Here is an 11,704-nt window from a genome sequence, read left to right on the forward strand (position 1 = left end):
AGAAAGGGGTGCTGCACCCCCAAATCCAGCCATGCCCCAGGCCCATTCCTCTGCTGCAAGACTTGCGCAGGTGCTCTCTTCAGAAAGCAGAAGCCCGCCAGACCAACCGAGGCCCCAGGGGTAGACCCTGTCCCAGGGCCATAGCACCAGAGGCCCTCTGTTTAGAAAGGAAAATCTTAAAAGTAAGTCACTTGGCTTCTGCTCTTGGGCTCTGGGGTTACTTTGCCAACTTCCTTAAGGTTTCACTTTACTCTGTGGTGACATCTTTTCAGCCTGTTCCAGAAACCAGGTTTCCTGATGGCTGTTGGGTTCCTGGCAATGTCTCTTGCTCCTGGGTGGCCAGGCTGCATCTGGAGAGGACTCTCTCCTCCCCTGCTTCAAAGCGGCTTGCTTGAGCCTGAAACGGTTCTCTTTTCCCCACATCTCACGTGATGCCCTAAGGTCTGCCCTCGCCATGACTTTCCTTTACATTTAACTGTGACAATGCTGCAGCTCAGACCCCTCCAGTCTTTTTTTTTTTTTTTTTTTAACATCTTTATTGGAGTATAATTGCTTTACAATGCTGTGTTAGTTTCCGCTTTATAACAAAGTGAATCAGTTACATATATACATATGTCCCCATATCTCTGCCCTCTTGCGTCTCCCTCCCTCCCACCTTCCCTATCCCACTCCTCTAGGTGGTCACAAAGCACTGAGCTGATCTCCCTGTGCTATGCGGCTGCTTCCCACTAGCTATCTGTTTTATGTTTGGTAGTGTATATATGTCCATGCCACTCTCTCACTTTGTCCCAGCTTACCCTTCCCCCTCCCCGTATCCTCAAGTTCATTCTCTAGTAGGTCTGTGTCTTTATTCCCGTCTTGCCCCTAGGTTCTTCATGACCATTTTTTTTTTTTTAGATTCCATATATATGTGTTAGCATACGGCATTTGTTTTTCTCTTTCTGACTTACTTCACTCTGTATGACAGACTCTAACTCCATCCACCTCACTACAAATAACTCAACTTCCTTTCTTTTTATGGCTGAATAATATTCCATTGTATATATGTGCCACATCTTCTTTATCCATTCATTGGTCGATGGACACTTAGGTTGCTTCCATGTCCTGCCTATTGTAAGTAGTGCTGCAATGAACATTGTGGTACATGACTCTTTTTGAATTATGGTTTTCTCAGGGTATATGCCCAGTAGTGGGATTGCTGGGTCGTATGATAGTTCTATTTTTAGTTTTTTAAGGAACCTCCATAGTGTTCTCCATAGTGGCTGTATCAATTTACATTCCCACCAACAGTGCAAGAGTGTTCCCTTTTCTCCACACCCTCTCCAGCATTTATTGTTTGTAGATTTTTTGATGATGGCCATTCGGACCGCTGTGAGATATCTCATTGTAGTTTTGATTTGCATTTCTCTAATGATTAATGATGTTGAGCATTCTTTCATGTGTTTTTTGGCAATCTGTATATCTTCTTTGGAGAAATGACCCCTCGAGTCTTTTATGTGGATCATCATTACAGAATTTCTCACTGGATGCCCTCTCTTCTTTCTCCAATCCGTCCTTCACACCAAAGTTGTTTTTCTGGAGCACAGACCTGATCATGTCAAAAATCCACCATGGCTTCCCACTGTCTACAGAATAATATTAAATTCCTGAACCCAACCCCTATGTTATGTTTGTTCTGGTTAAATTTATTGAAATATAATTTTCTGTCTGTTAAAAAAAAAAAAAAAAAAAAAAGAAGAAGAAGATCAGACAAATTCCAGTAGAGTAACATCCGACACAGTATCTGACCAGTACCCCTCAAAACTGTCAAGGTTATCAAAAACCAGGAAATCAGAGAAACTTGCACTGCTGAGAGGGGACCAAGAGGATGACTAAATGTGAAGTAATATCCTGGATGGGATCCTGGAACAGGAAACGGACATCAGATCAAAACTAATAAAATCTGAAAAAAGTAAATCTGAAAAAGTTTTAGTGCAGCTAAAACAAAAGGATCTAAACTCATTTTCTCCGAAAAGGGAGCAACTGAGAAAAGCTGAGCATATGTTTGTCTCAAAGAGGTATTCACAATGATTGAAGTCTTTAGATGAGGGCTGGGATTCCAACCATGACTGATGCTGATGCTAATGAAGATGGTACCAACAGTAACAATAATAACAGTGGTAACTGACAAGGAAAATTTAGACCTACTAAGGCAGGTGTTTATTGGCCTGGACTTTGCCCTCCTTCCTGGCACACCTCTTAAGAGATGTATCACGGCAGACTGCCCATCAGGAAATCTTACTGTGTGGGACATGGTTCCTGACCCCTGGAGGTCACGGCTTCTGGGGAGACTGGCGAGGAAACAGGCCTCGGCACAGGGTGTGTTGAGTGTTGGGAATGGGTGCACAGACCTACCTGGAGTGATGGGCGAGGGAGCCTCCCAGACCCGGGAACACGAAGCTGAGCCCCGAGCATGCGCATAGGCCTCCTTGGTGAGGGTATGGCCCTGGGATCTCGCTCAGAGGCTTCTCCGCAGACTCGGTCTGGACCTGGACCAGAGCATAGCCCCTCAAAGCAGCTGGGTGACAACATTTTTTTAAAAATCAGAGAAATGATTACAGTTTGGCCCAGATTTCCAGTGCTGAGAGAGCAGTGAGACATTTGCATGAAGGCCTTGGAGGGTCTGGAGCTCTCTGCTGTCGTTCACGGCTCTCCTTTTAATCGCTATTTATTTTTAAATATCTGTCTAATGTATAATACAAGCTTAGGCTCTTGAGGCCATCGCCTCCCCTTTCAGCTTTGTTTCTGAAATCCCATTTAGGGAGGACAAATAGCTTTTGGGTACAAGAGTCTTTGCCTCTTCAAAGAACCAGTTAGCAGGCTGTTCTCTCCTGCCTGTGTCTGTCTGTGGCTGGGGGCAATAAAGTAGATTATTTTAATTCCAAAAAAAAAAAAATTCTTGAACCCAACATTCATCACCTCCTTTAATCTGACTACAGTCTTCTTTTGTCACTTCCTCTCTCTCTTTTATTTTCTTCCAACTGTGTCATGCAACTCAGAGTTCTACCAACCTGGAATGCGTTTTCCCACCTTATGCTTTTGTGTCTACTATTCTCTCGGCCCTTCTTTCTCCATCACAGTTTTACTCATCTTTCTGATCATCTCAAATGCCTTCTCTTGTGTGAAGTCTACTCAGACTCCCTGTGGAACTAACTGACCGTTCTTTTTGTTCCCATAGAATTTTGATTCTACCTCTATTTGAGCATCTGTTTTCTTTCTGCTTTGTGTTAAAGTTTGTTTGCTGCATGCCCTCCCCTACCCTACATTGTAATGCCCTCTGAGGTTAGACCTTGTCTTACACATCCGAGTAGCTACCAAAAATAGTGGTTTGGTTGCATATAGTCGGTGCTTATAATATCTGGGTTGTTGAACTGAACTGAATCGAAGACAATCTGCTTCTTTTTCAATACAACTAACTTTGGTTCTCTATGTTTTGAAATCACGTTATGGGCGAGGACTCTCCAAGTTAATACATAAATACATTCTCATTGTTGGAGTTTTGAAGTGGCCAATTATTCATGTCATTTCTTGTCCAGGTGTTGAGCATATTGAGAAAAAAGACACAGATGTCAAATTGGGATCAAAATATGAATTTTCTCTCTGACAAAACAGGATTAGAAAATGCTACTTTGACCCAAGGGCAAAATAAACCACATGCTTCTTCCCCATTTGAGTTGAACTTGTCAATCGATGTCAGGATGGAGCAGTAGGGCACTGGCAGGCCCAGGGCCCTGTGTCTGGTGTGAGGCAGAGTCTGGCCTGGTGTTTGTTACCTGGAGGAAGGAAGAACACGTGTGTCCTGCAGTCAGCCTGGTCCAAACTCTAGAGCACGAAAGAGCCAGGTGGAGCCACACATATTCCTGCCTCATTTCCCTGTCTCAATAGTCAGAGAAATCATTCCCCCTCCAAGGTAATCATTATTTACTATTTAATAGCTCCTTCCAAGCCTTTTCCTTTAATATATTTATATAATATAGAAACACATGCAAACATAGTCTATATTTTGTATACATTGAATTATACTGTATTTTCTGCAACATGATTTTTCCCCATGATGATATGCCTTACAGAATTTTTTCTTTTCAGCACATATAGCTATACCACATTCTTTTTACATGCTGCACATAATACATATTATGGATATATTATAAAATTTTTTTTCTGGGTATAACATTCTGGGTTGACAGTGATTTTCTCTCATTTTGTTGAAGGTTGACTTCTGGCTTTCATTGTGGCTGTTAGCATTTCAGCTTTCAGCCCAACCGATAGGAGGTAATCTATCTTTTTTCTCTTTTTTAACATAGAGACCCTCTTTGTGTTCATGGTTATATATGTATATGTATATATATATGAATTTATTTTTTCTGTTTCACAATCTTTGTGTGTCTTGAGTCTACAGATTGGTGTCTCGTAAGACTATTGGAAAATTCTTGGCCATTATCTTTTCAAATATTTCCTCCGCTGTCCCTTCTCCTCTCTCCTTCTGAAACTCCCATTAGATATATGTTAAATCTATCCTCTGTGTCTCTTATTAACTTGCTCATCTTTTCTGTCTATTCCTCTCTTTACTTCTTCATTCTGGATACTTTCTTTTAATCTTTCTTCCAGTTTATTGTCTCTTCTGTTGAATCTATTCTGCTGTTAAATCTACCTATAGAGTTTTAAATACTAATTATGATTTTTTTCAGGCCTAGTTATATCTGTTTGGTTTTATAAAAATCTTCTTGGTCTTTTTTTAAAAAATATTTATTTATTTATTTGGCTGCATCGGGTCTTAGTCGCGGCATGCGGGATCTTCGTTGTGGCATGTGGCATCTTCTGTGGAGGCGAGTGGGCTCTTCGTTGCACTGCCCGGGCTTTATCTAGTTGTGGCTCTCAGGCTCTAGAGTGCAGGCTCAGTAATTGTGGCACGTGGGCTTAGTTGCTCCGCGGCATGTGGGATCTTAGTTCCCCGACCAGGGATAGAACTCATGTCCCCTGCACTGGAAGGAAGATTCTTAACCACTGAACCAACAGGGAAGTCCCTTCTTGGTCTTTTTTTTAATAGTTTCTTATTTATTGCACATATTTTTCAAGCTTCTGTTTTCTTTTTTTGGTCATAGTAAGCAGATCTATTTTACATGTTTTTGACTGATAATTCACATATCTAAATTCCTTTGGGGTCTGTTTTTGCTGTCTATTGTTTCAGCTGCTTCTCAAACTTGGTGACAGGACTTCTTGTGAAAAGCTCAAATACTTTCATCGTGTATGTGTGTGTGTTTGCACATGAAAATTCTTGAGGCAGGAATGAAGGTGAATTCTTCCAGTGAATATTTGCCTTTCCAATGCATCTGAGAGCATTACAAGTTCAAGTTCAGAAAAACTTAAACTAAATACTCATTTTGAGAATTTTTTTAAACCACCTCAGACACTATGAATTTAGGCAATAAATTGGAGTGAGGAATGGCTTGTGGGTATAACTTATAGGATTCTGTAGTTTGTTTGTTTTTCTCCTTCTGAGAATACAGCTTTAGGGGATGAGAATTTTCTATTAGTCCTCCCACTTTTGGTGGGTCTTGGCCTTCCTCAGACTATAAAAATGAAATACAAGTACACTAGGTTTGGCAAATACCCTCAGGTGAAAGTGAACTTCTGTGCTCTGCTTATCTTTTGAGGTTCCCACCCTCAGTTATGATCTGACGTTAGTAATTCTTAATTATTTTTCAGCTCTCTTTGCCTTTAAGATATTCCTTGTATTACCGCAGCCTTTAGTTGTTTTTAGTGAAAGAGTTGGTCTAGAAACCTAGCTACTTATATTACCCTTCCACAAATTATTCAGCCATTTCCTTTTTATTGAAAATTCGGTTTTTTCCCACAAGATTTTCTCTTACAAATCATGCTGCAATGAGCATGTGTCTCTGTGCACATATGTGGGCATGTCTCTCAGGTAGATACCTATAATTGGAAATTCTGGGTTGAAGAGTAGGTGTAGTTTAATTTTGATACAAAAAGCATTACTAATTTACCATCTCATAAAAAGTGGTTGAGAGTGCTCTTTTTCATAACCTCTCCTAGTATTGGATTTTCATACTTAAGAATTAGTGCAAATATAATGGATAAAAATATATCTCATAGTTGTTTTAATTTGGGATTTCTTGTTCATTAGTGAGTTTTGTTATCTTTTAATCTCTTAATTGGCCATTTGTATCTTTTCTTCTGTGAAATGTCTATTTATATCCCTTGATCTATTTTTTAAAAAATAAACTGTTGTTGTCTTACTGACTTGTAGAATCTCTTTGCACAGTCTGGATATTAATCCTAATAAGTAGTCTCCATATTTATTGCAAATATTTTTTCATATTTTTCATATTAGCTTTTAATCTATTATGACATCTTTTACCACATAGCAATTTAAAATTTTTATGTACTGAATATTTCAATTTTTTCCTTTATGGATTTTGAGTTTTCCACTATTTTTATGTAAAAATTTTATGGTTTTGTTTCTTATGTTTAATTCTTCAATGTATCTAGATTTAGTTTTTGTAAATCATGTTATACAGGGATATAAGTTTGTTTTTGAATGGGTAGTTACATACCATTTTTATTTCACCAAAGATTTGGAAAAACAACAATTGCCCCTTATTATATACTAAATTTCCATGTGTACATTAGACTGTGTCTGTACTCTCTATTTTCTTTGATCTATTTATCTACTCTTGCTCCAATATCCCACTTTAAATTATATTATCTTTATAACGTGATTTGAAAGCTCGTAGAGCACATTCCTCTTCATTGTTCTTTTTCAAAATTTACTTGAGTATTCTAATGTGTTCTTTATTCCAGATGAAACTTTAGAATCAACTTGTTAAATAGCTTAAAAGTCCTTTGGAATTTTGATCATAATTATATTGATTTATATTTTATTTGGAGGGAATTAGAGTCCTTATAATAATAAACATTTCAATTCAGGAACATGGATAGCTATTTAGCCTGGTCTTTAAAAAAATATCCTTCAATGTATTTTTTCCAAAGTTTTCTCCATATTTTCTTCTGAGTATTGTCTATAACTTTCCCCCCTAGATATTTTTATGCTGTGATAGTGAATGGGGTCCCGCTTCCTATGAAATTTTCTAATTGATTAATTTTGGAAAAAGATTGGTTTTGCTGATCATGTATTCAGCTCCTTTGATGAATCCATTACAAGTTTTCATTAATAAAGTTATCTTGGTATTTCTTAGAAGGTATCATTATCCAATACAAGTAATGACATTTGTTTCTATGGGTGTGTATGTGTGTATGATAGATTTCCTCCAAAACCTCACATTTGGATGATACAGAGAAACAAAAGAAGGGGGGGGAAAGGCTAAGACTCTAACATACTAATTTACCTGACCTAGAAACTACTGCCTTGAGCTTATCTAGCATCCTCAAAATAGTATTGCCCCACTTTCTATGTCTTGACCTGGTTTTGGCTCTTTGTCCCATCTTCTCCCTCTTCCTTTGTAAGTACTTTCGAATCTTGCAAATAATACCTCTTGTTTCTTTTTCTTGTCTTATTAGATTGACTAGATCTCCTACAGAATGATGATAGTAGACTTCTTTGTCTTATACCTGATTTTAACTGGAATGCTTTTAATATAGGTTTGTTAGCGATTTCAGGTAATTTTATTGTGTTAAGTAAGTTTGCTTCTAGTCTGAGCTTGCTAAGTTTTTTTCCCTCCTAAATCAGGATAAGGTTTTTTTTTTTTAAATCGAGTGTTCTTTTAGAATATGTTGGATTTTATTATTTTTCATCTGTAACCTGATAATATATTGAATTAAATTAATAGATATATTATTACTGAGACATTCTTGCATAATTATGATAAACTCAACTTGACCATGCTGTATATTCTAAAAAGTTACTACTGTATTCCGTTTGCTGCTTTTTTATTTGTGACTTTCATGTTTTTTTCCTAAGAAAGATTAGCCTAGAGTTTCCTAGATTTATTTTATCTTTTCCATCTTGGTTTCAGGGTTATGCCAGCCTCATATGCCCGCCCTGCTCTGTATTATTTTACATAACACAGGGTTTGTGTGCTTGCTAGAATTTGCCATTAAAATCATCTGAGCTTACTATCATTTTCAGGATATATCTTTGACAATTAAAAAAATTTATTAACTGGTTATCGTTCCACTGTTTTCCTGTTTCTTCTGGAGTCATAGATATTCATAGAAAAACATGCAATTTGTGTAAACATTCAAATTTATTGGTATAAAGTTGTATAGAATATTTTTCATGTTTAAAATAGTCTTTTCTGTATCTATGGCTCTATTATCTTTTGAATTTCTAACATTGTTTTTTGTCTCCTCTCTTCTTTCTTAACAAGGCTTGCCAAAGTTTATTTTATTGATCTTTCTAAAGAACCAACTTTTAGTTTTAGTGTTTGTCTGCTATTTTTTATTTTGTATTCTAATGCATTAATGTCTGCCTTTTGGTTATTAGTTACTTCTTTTTATTTGGGTTTATTCTTTTGTTTTTTTACTTAGCTTCTAGAATTGAACGCTAAATTTACTTTTAATTATTCTGTTTTCTAATAAATGCCTATGAGGTTATACATTTTTCCTTTTGCTACCACTGTGGCCAAATATCTTAGCCTTCAATATGTAGTACACTCATTCCTTTCTAAATAGTTTATAATTACTCTTCTAATTAAATAGTTATTTTGAATGCTTTTCAATTTCCAGGTTAAAAAAATTTTTTTTTGATGGGAGATGGTATTAGTTTCTTATTGATGTTGTAATAAATTACCACAAATTTAGTGACTTAACACAAATTTTTTCTCCTCCAGTTCTGGAGGTCAGAGTATGGAATCAGTTTCACTAGGCTTATGTCAAGGTGTTGGCATGGCTGGTTCCTTCTGGAGGCCTGAGGGGAGAATCAGTTTGCTTGCCTTTTTCATCTTCTGATTGCTGCCTGTCCTTGGTTGTGGCTCTTCCTTCTTCAAAACTCATCACTCCAATCTCCACTTTTGTCATCACATTGCCTTCTCTTCTGTAGTAGTATCTCCCTCTGCTTCCTTCTTACAAGAATACTTGTGATTACATCACTGGGCCCACCTGGATAATCCAGGATAATCCCCTCATCTCAAGATCATTAATTTAATCACTTCTGGAAAGTGCTCTTAGCCATACAAAGTAACATATTTACAGGTTCTGGAGATTAAGATGTGGATAATTTAGGAGGGTATTATCCACCCTACCTCAGAGATTCTTTTCTTTAATTGTGAATTTCTAATATGTTTTATTAATGTCTTAGTGATTTTGTTAATTGTTTTATGGAAAAAATTAATATTTTTAAAGTTTTGAAGAATATTATAATTTAAACCCCTGGTAACAATATATAGTATATATATATATATGACAATATATAATAAGAAAGTATTAAAATTGGTAAGAATGTGTTGTATACAGAAGATAGGAGAAAAGCTGGCATTTTAGAGAAAAAATGAATCAGGAAATGCTTATATAAAATCAGATGAGAAAAGAGTTAATAAAATTAGAGTTAAATTGAAACATCAGCATGAGTTCATAACTTTAAAAAGGCTTTTAGTGTGTCACTAGGTAGTCTAGGCAGCCTTTGGTATAACCTTGCCTACAGCTAATAATAAAACAAAACCCTGCAATAGACAGAAGATGCTAATTGTGGCCATTGTTTTTCAGCAATATGGGCCAAAGGCTCACTGCCCCTATCTTGCAGTATCTGCAAAAAGGGAGAAAAAATATTTGCTTGAAGCTTCTTATTTAGGATTCTTGACGGCTTGCTCTTTTGTTTGTATCAGAAGAAAGTTGTAAGGGATTTTGTCATGGCCAGAGTGCATAATGGATTTCCCCATGGGTGGTGGTTTTAAGTAAATTTCACCATAGCTCTATAATCTGCTTGCTGGAATTATAACCTGAAAATTCCCTGGAGGGCTTGGCATTAGGCTCCTGGCATTTCTTGCATACTCCCCCCTTAAGCACTGTGCAAGCAATCCCAGATCTGGGTCCTGGGACTGTTTGCAAAATTGGTATTTTCATTGTTTGAGCAGAGGGCTGAAATCGATGAGGGCAGTATCTAAATATCCTTTAAGCATTACATACAACAGTGGATAAAGGGCTGTGAAATCAGCCTGTTTCTTGACGTTCTGAAATTTATCTCATGATTCAAAGAATCAAAGAATTCAGAATAATCTATCCCAGAGACAGCAAAATTCTAAAATTTGGTTAACTGTAAAACATGTGCCAACTTATTTAGATTTAACTACAAGTTCTCCTGGTTTCTCTGTTTACCAGTTGTGGTAGGATGAATTTTGTTTTGTCTGGATCAGATCTGTCAGAGGCAACTTGACTTTTTGATTTGCAGGAGGCCAGTTGAGATACTTGCTCAGTGTACATCACAGACAATTCATTTAGAGAGCTGGAACTCTTTACGTATATCTGAAAAAAATCTTTATTTTGCCTTCTCATATGAAGTTAGTTTGGCTGAGAATATGATTCTACATTTAAAATAATTTTCCAGGGGACTTCCCTAGTGGCACAGTGGTTAAGAATCCACCTGTCAATGCAGGGGACACGGGTTCGATCCCTGGTTTGGGAAGATCCCACATGTCGCAGAGCAACTAAGCCCATACACTACAACTACCGAGCCTGTGCTCTAGAACCCGCAAGCCACAACTACTGAGCCCACGTGCCACAACTATGGAGGCTGCATGCGTAGAGCCCGTGCTGCACAACAAGAGAAGCCACTGCAATGAGAAGGGTGCCCACCACAATGAAGAATAGCCCCTGCTCGCCACAACTAGAGAAAGCCCACGTGCAGCAACAAAGACCCAACGCAGCCAAAAATAAATAATAAATAAAAAATAAAAAATAAAAATAAATAAATTTTAAAAATATTAAAAAAATAAAATAAAATAATTTTCCATTAGAAAGTTTTATATATTTCTCCTTTGTCTTTAGGCATCCAGTCTTACCAATGAAAAATTTTATTAGGATATGCTTGGGCAGAGGTCTTTTTCATTAATACTCTTGGGCACTTGGAAATTGCTTTCTAGAACTTTGGGATATCCCATTCTCACCTTTCAATTTTTATTTTTAAAACTTGATTGAAGTATAACTGATATATAAAAATTGCACGTTTTTAATGTTTATATTTTTATGTATTTGGATATATGCAAATACCCATGATACCATCACCACAACCAAGGTACTGAGCGTACCCATCACCTCCAAAATTTCTTTTGGGTTTTTTTGGGCTTTTTGGTGGTAAGAACACTTAACATCTTATCCGTCCTCTTAACATTTTAAAGTTTATAATACTGTGTAGTTAACTAAAGGCACTATGTTGTATAGCATATATCTATAATTATTCATCTTGTATAACTGAAAGTTTATACCTATTGAGCAACAATTCTCCATTTTCCCCTCCCCCCAGCTCCTGGCAGCCACTATTTTACTCTCCGCTGCTATGAGCCTGTCTATTTTAGAGTCCACAAAATAGAATCATACAGTATTTGCCCTTCTGCGACTGTCTTATTTCACTTAGCATAATGTCGTCTTGGTTCATCCATGTTGTTGCAAATGGTAGGATTTCCTTCTTTTTAAGGCTGGACAGTATTCCTTGTATGTATAGTACATACCACATTGGCTTTATGCATTCATCTGC

Source organism: Balaenoptera musculus, chromosome 17, assembly GCF_009873245.2.
Source record: "Balaenoptera musculus isolate JJ_BM4_2016_0621 chromosome 17, mBalMus1.pri.v3, whole genome shotgun sequence".
Lineage (NCBI taxonomy): Eukaryota > Metazoa > Chordata > Mammalia > Artiodactyla > Balaenopteridae > Balaenoptera > Balaenoptera musculus.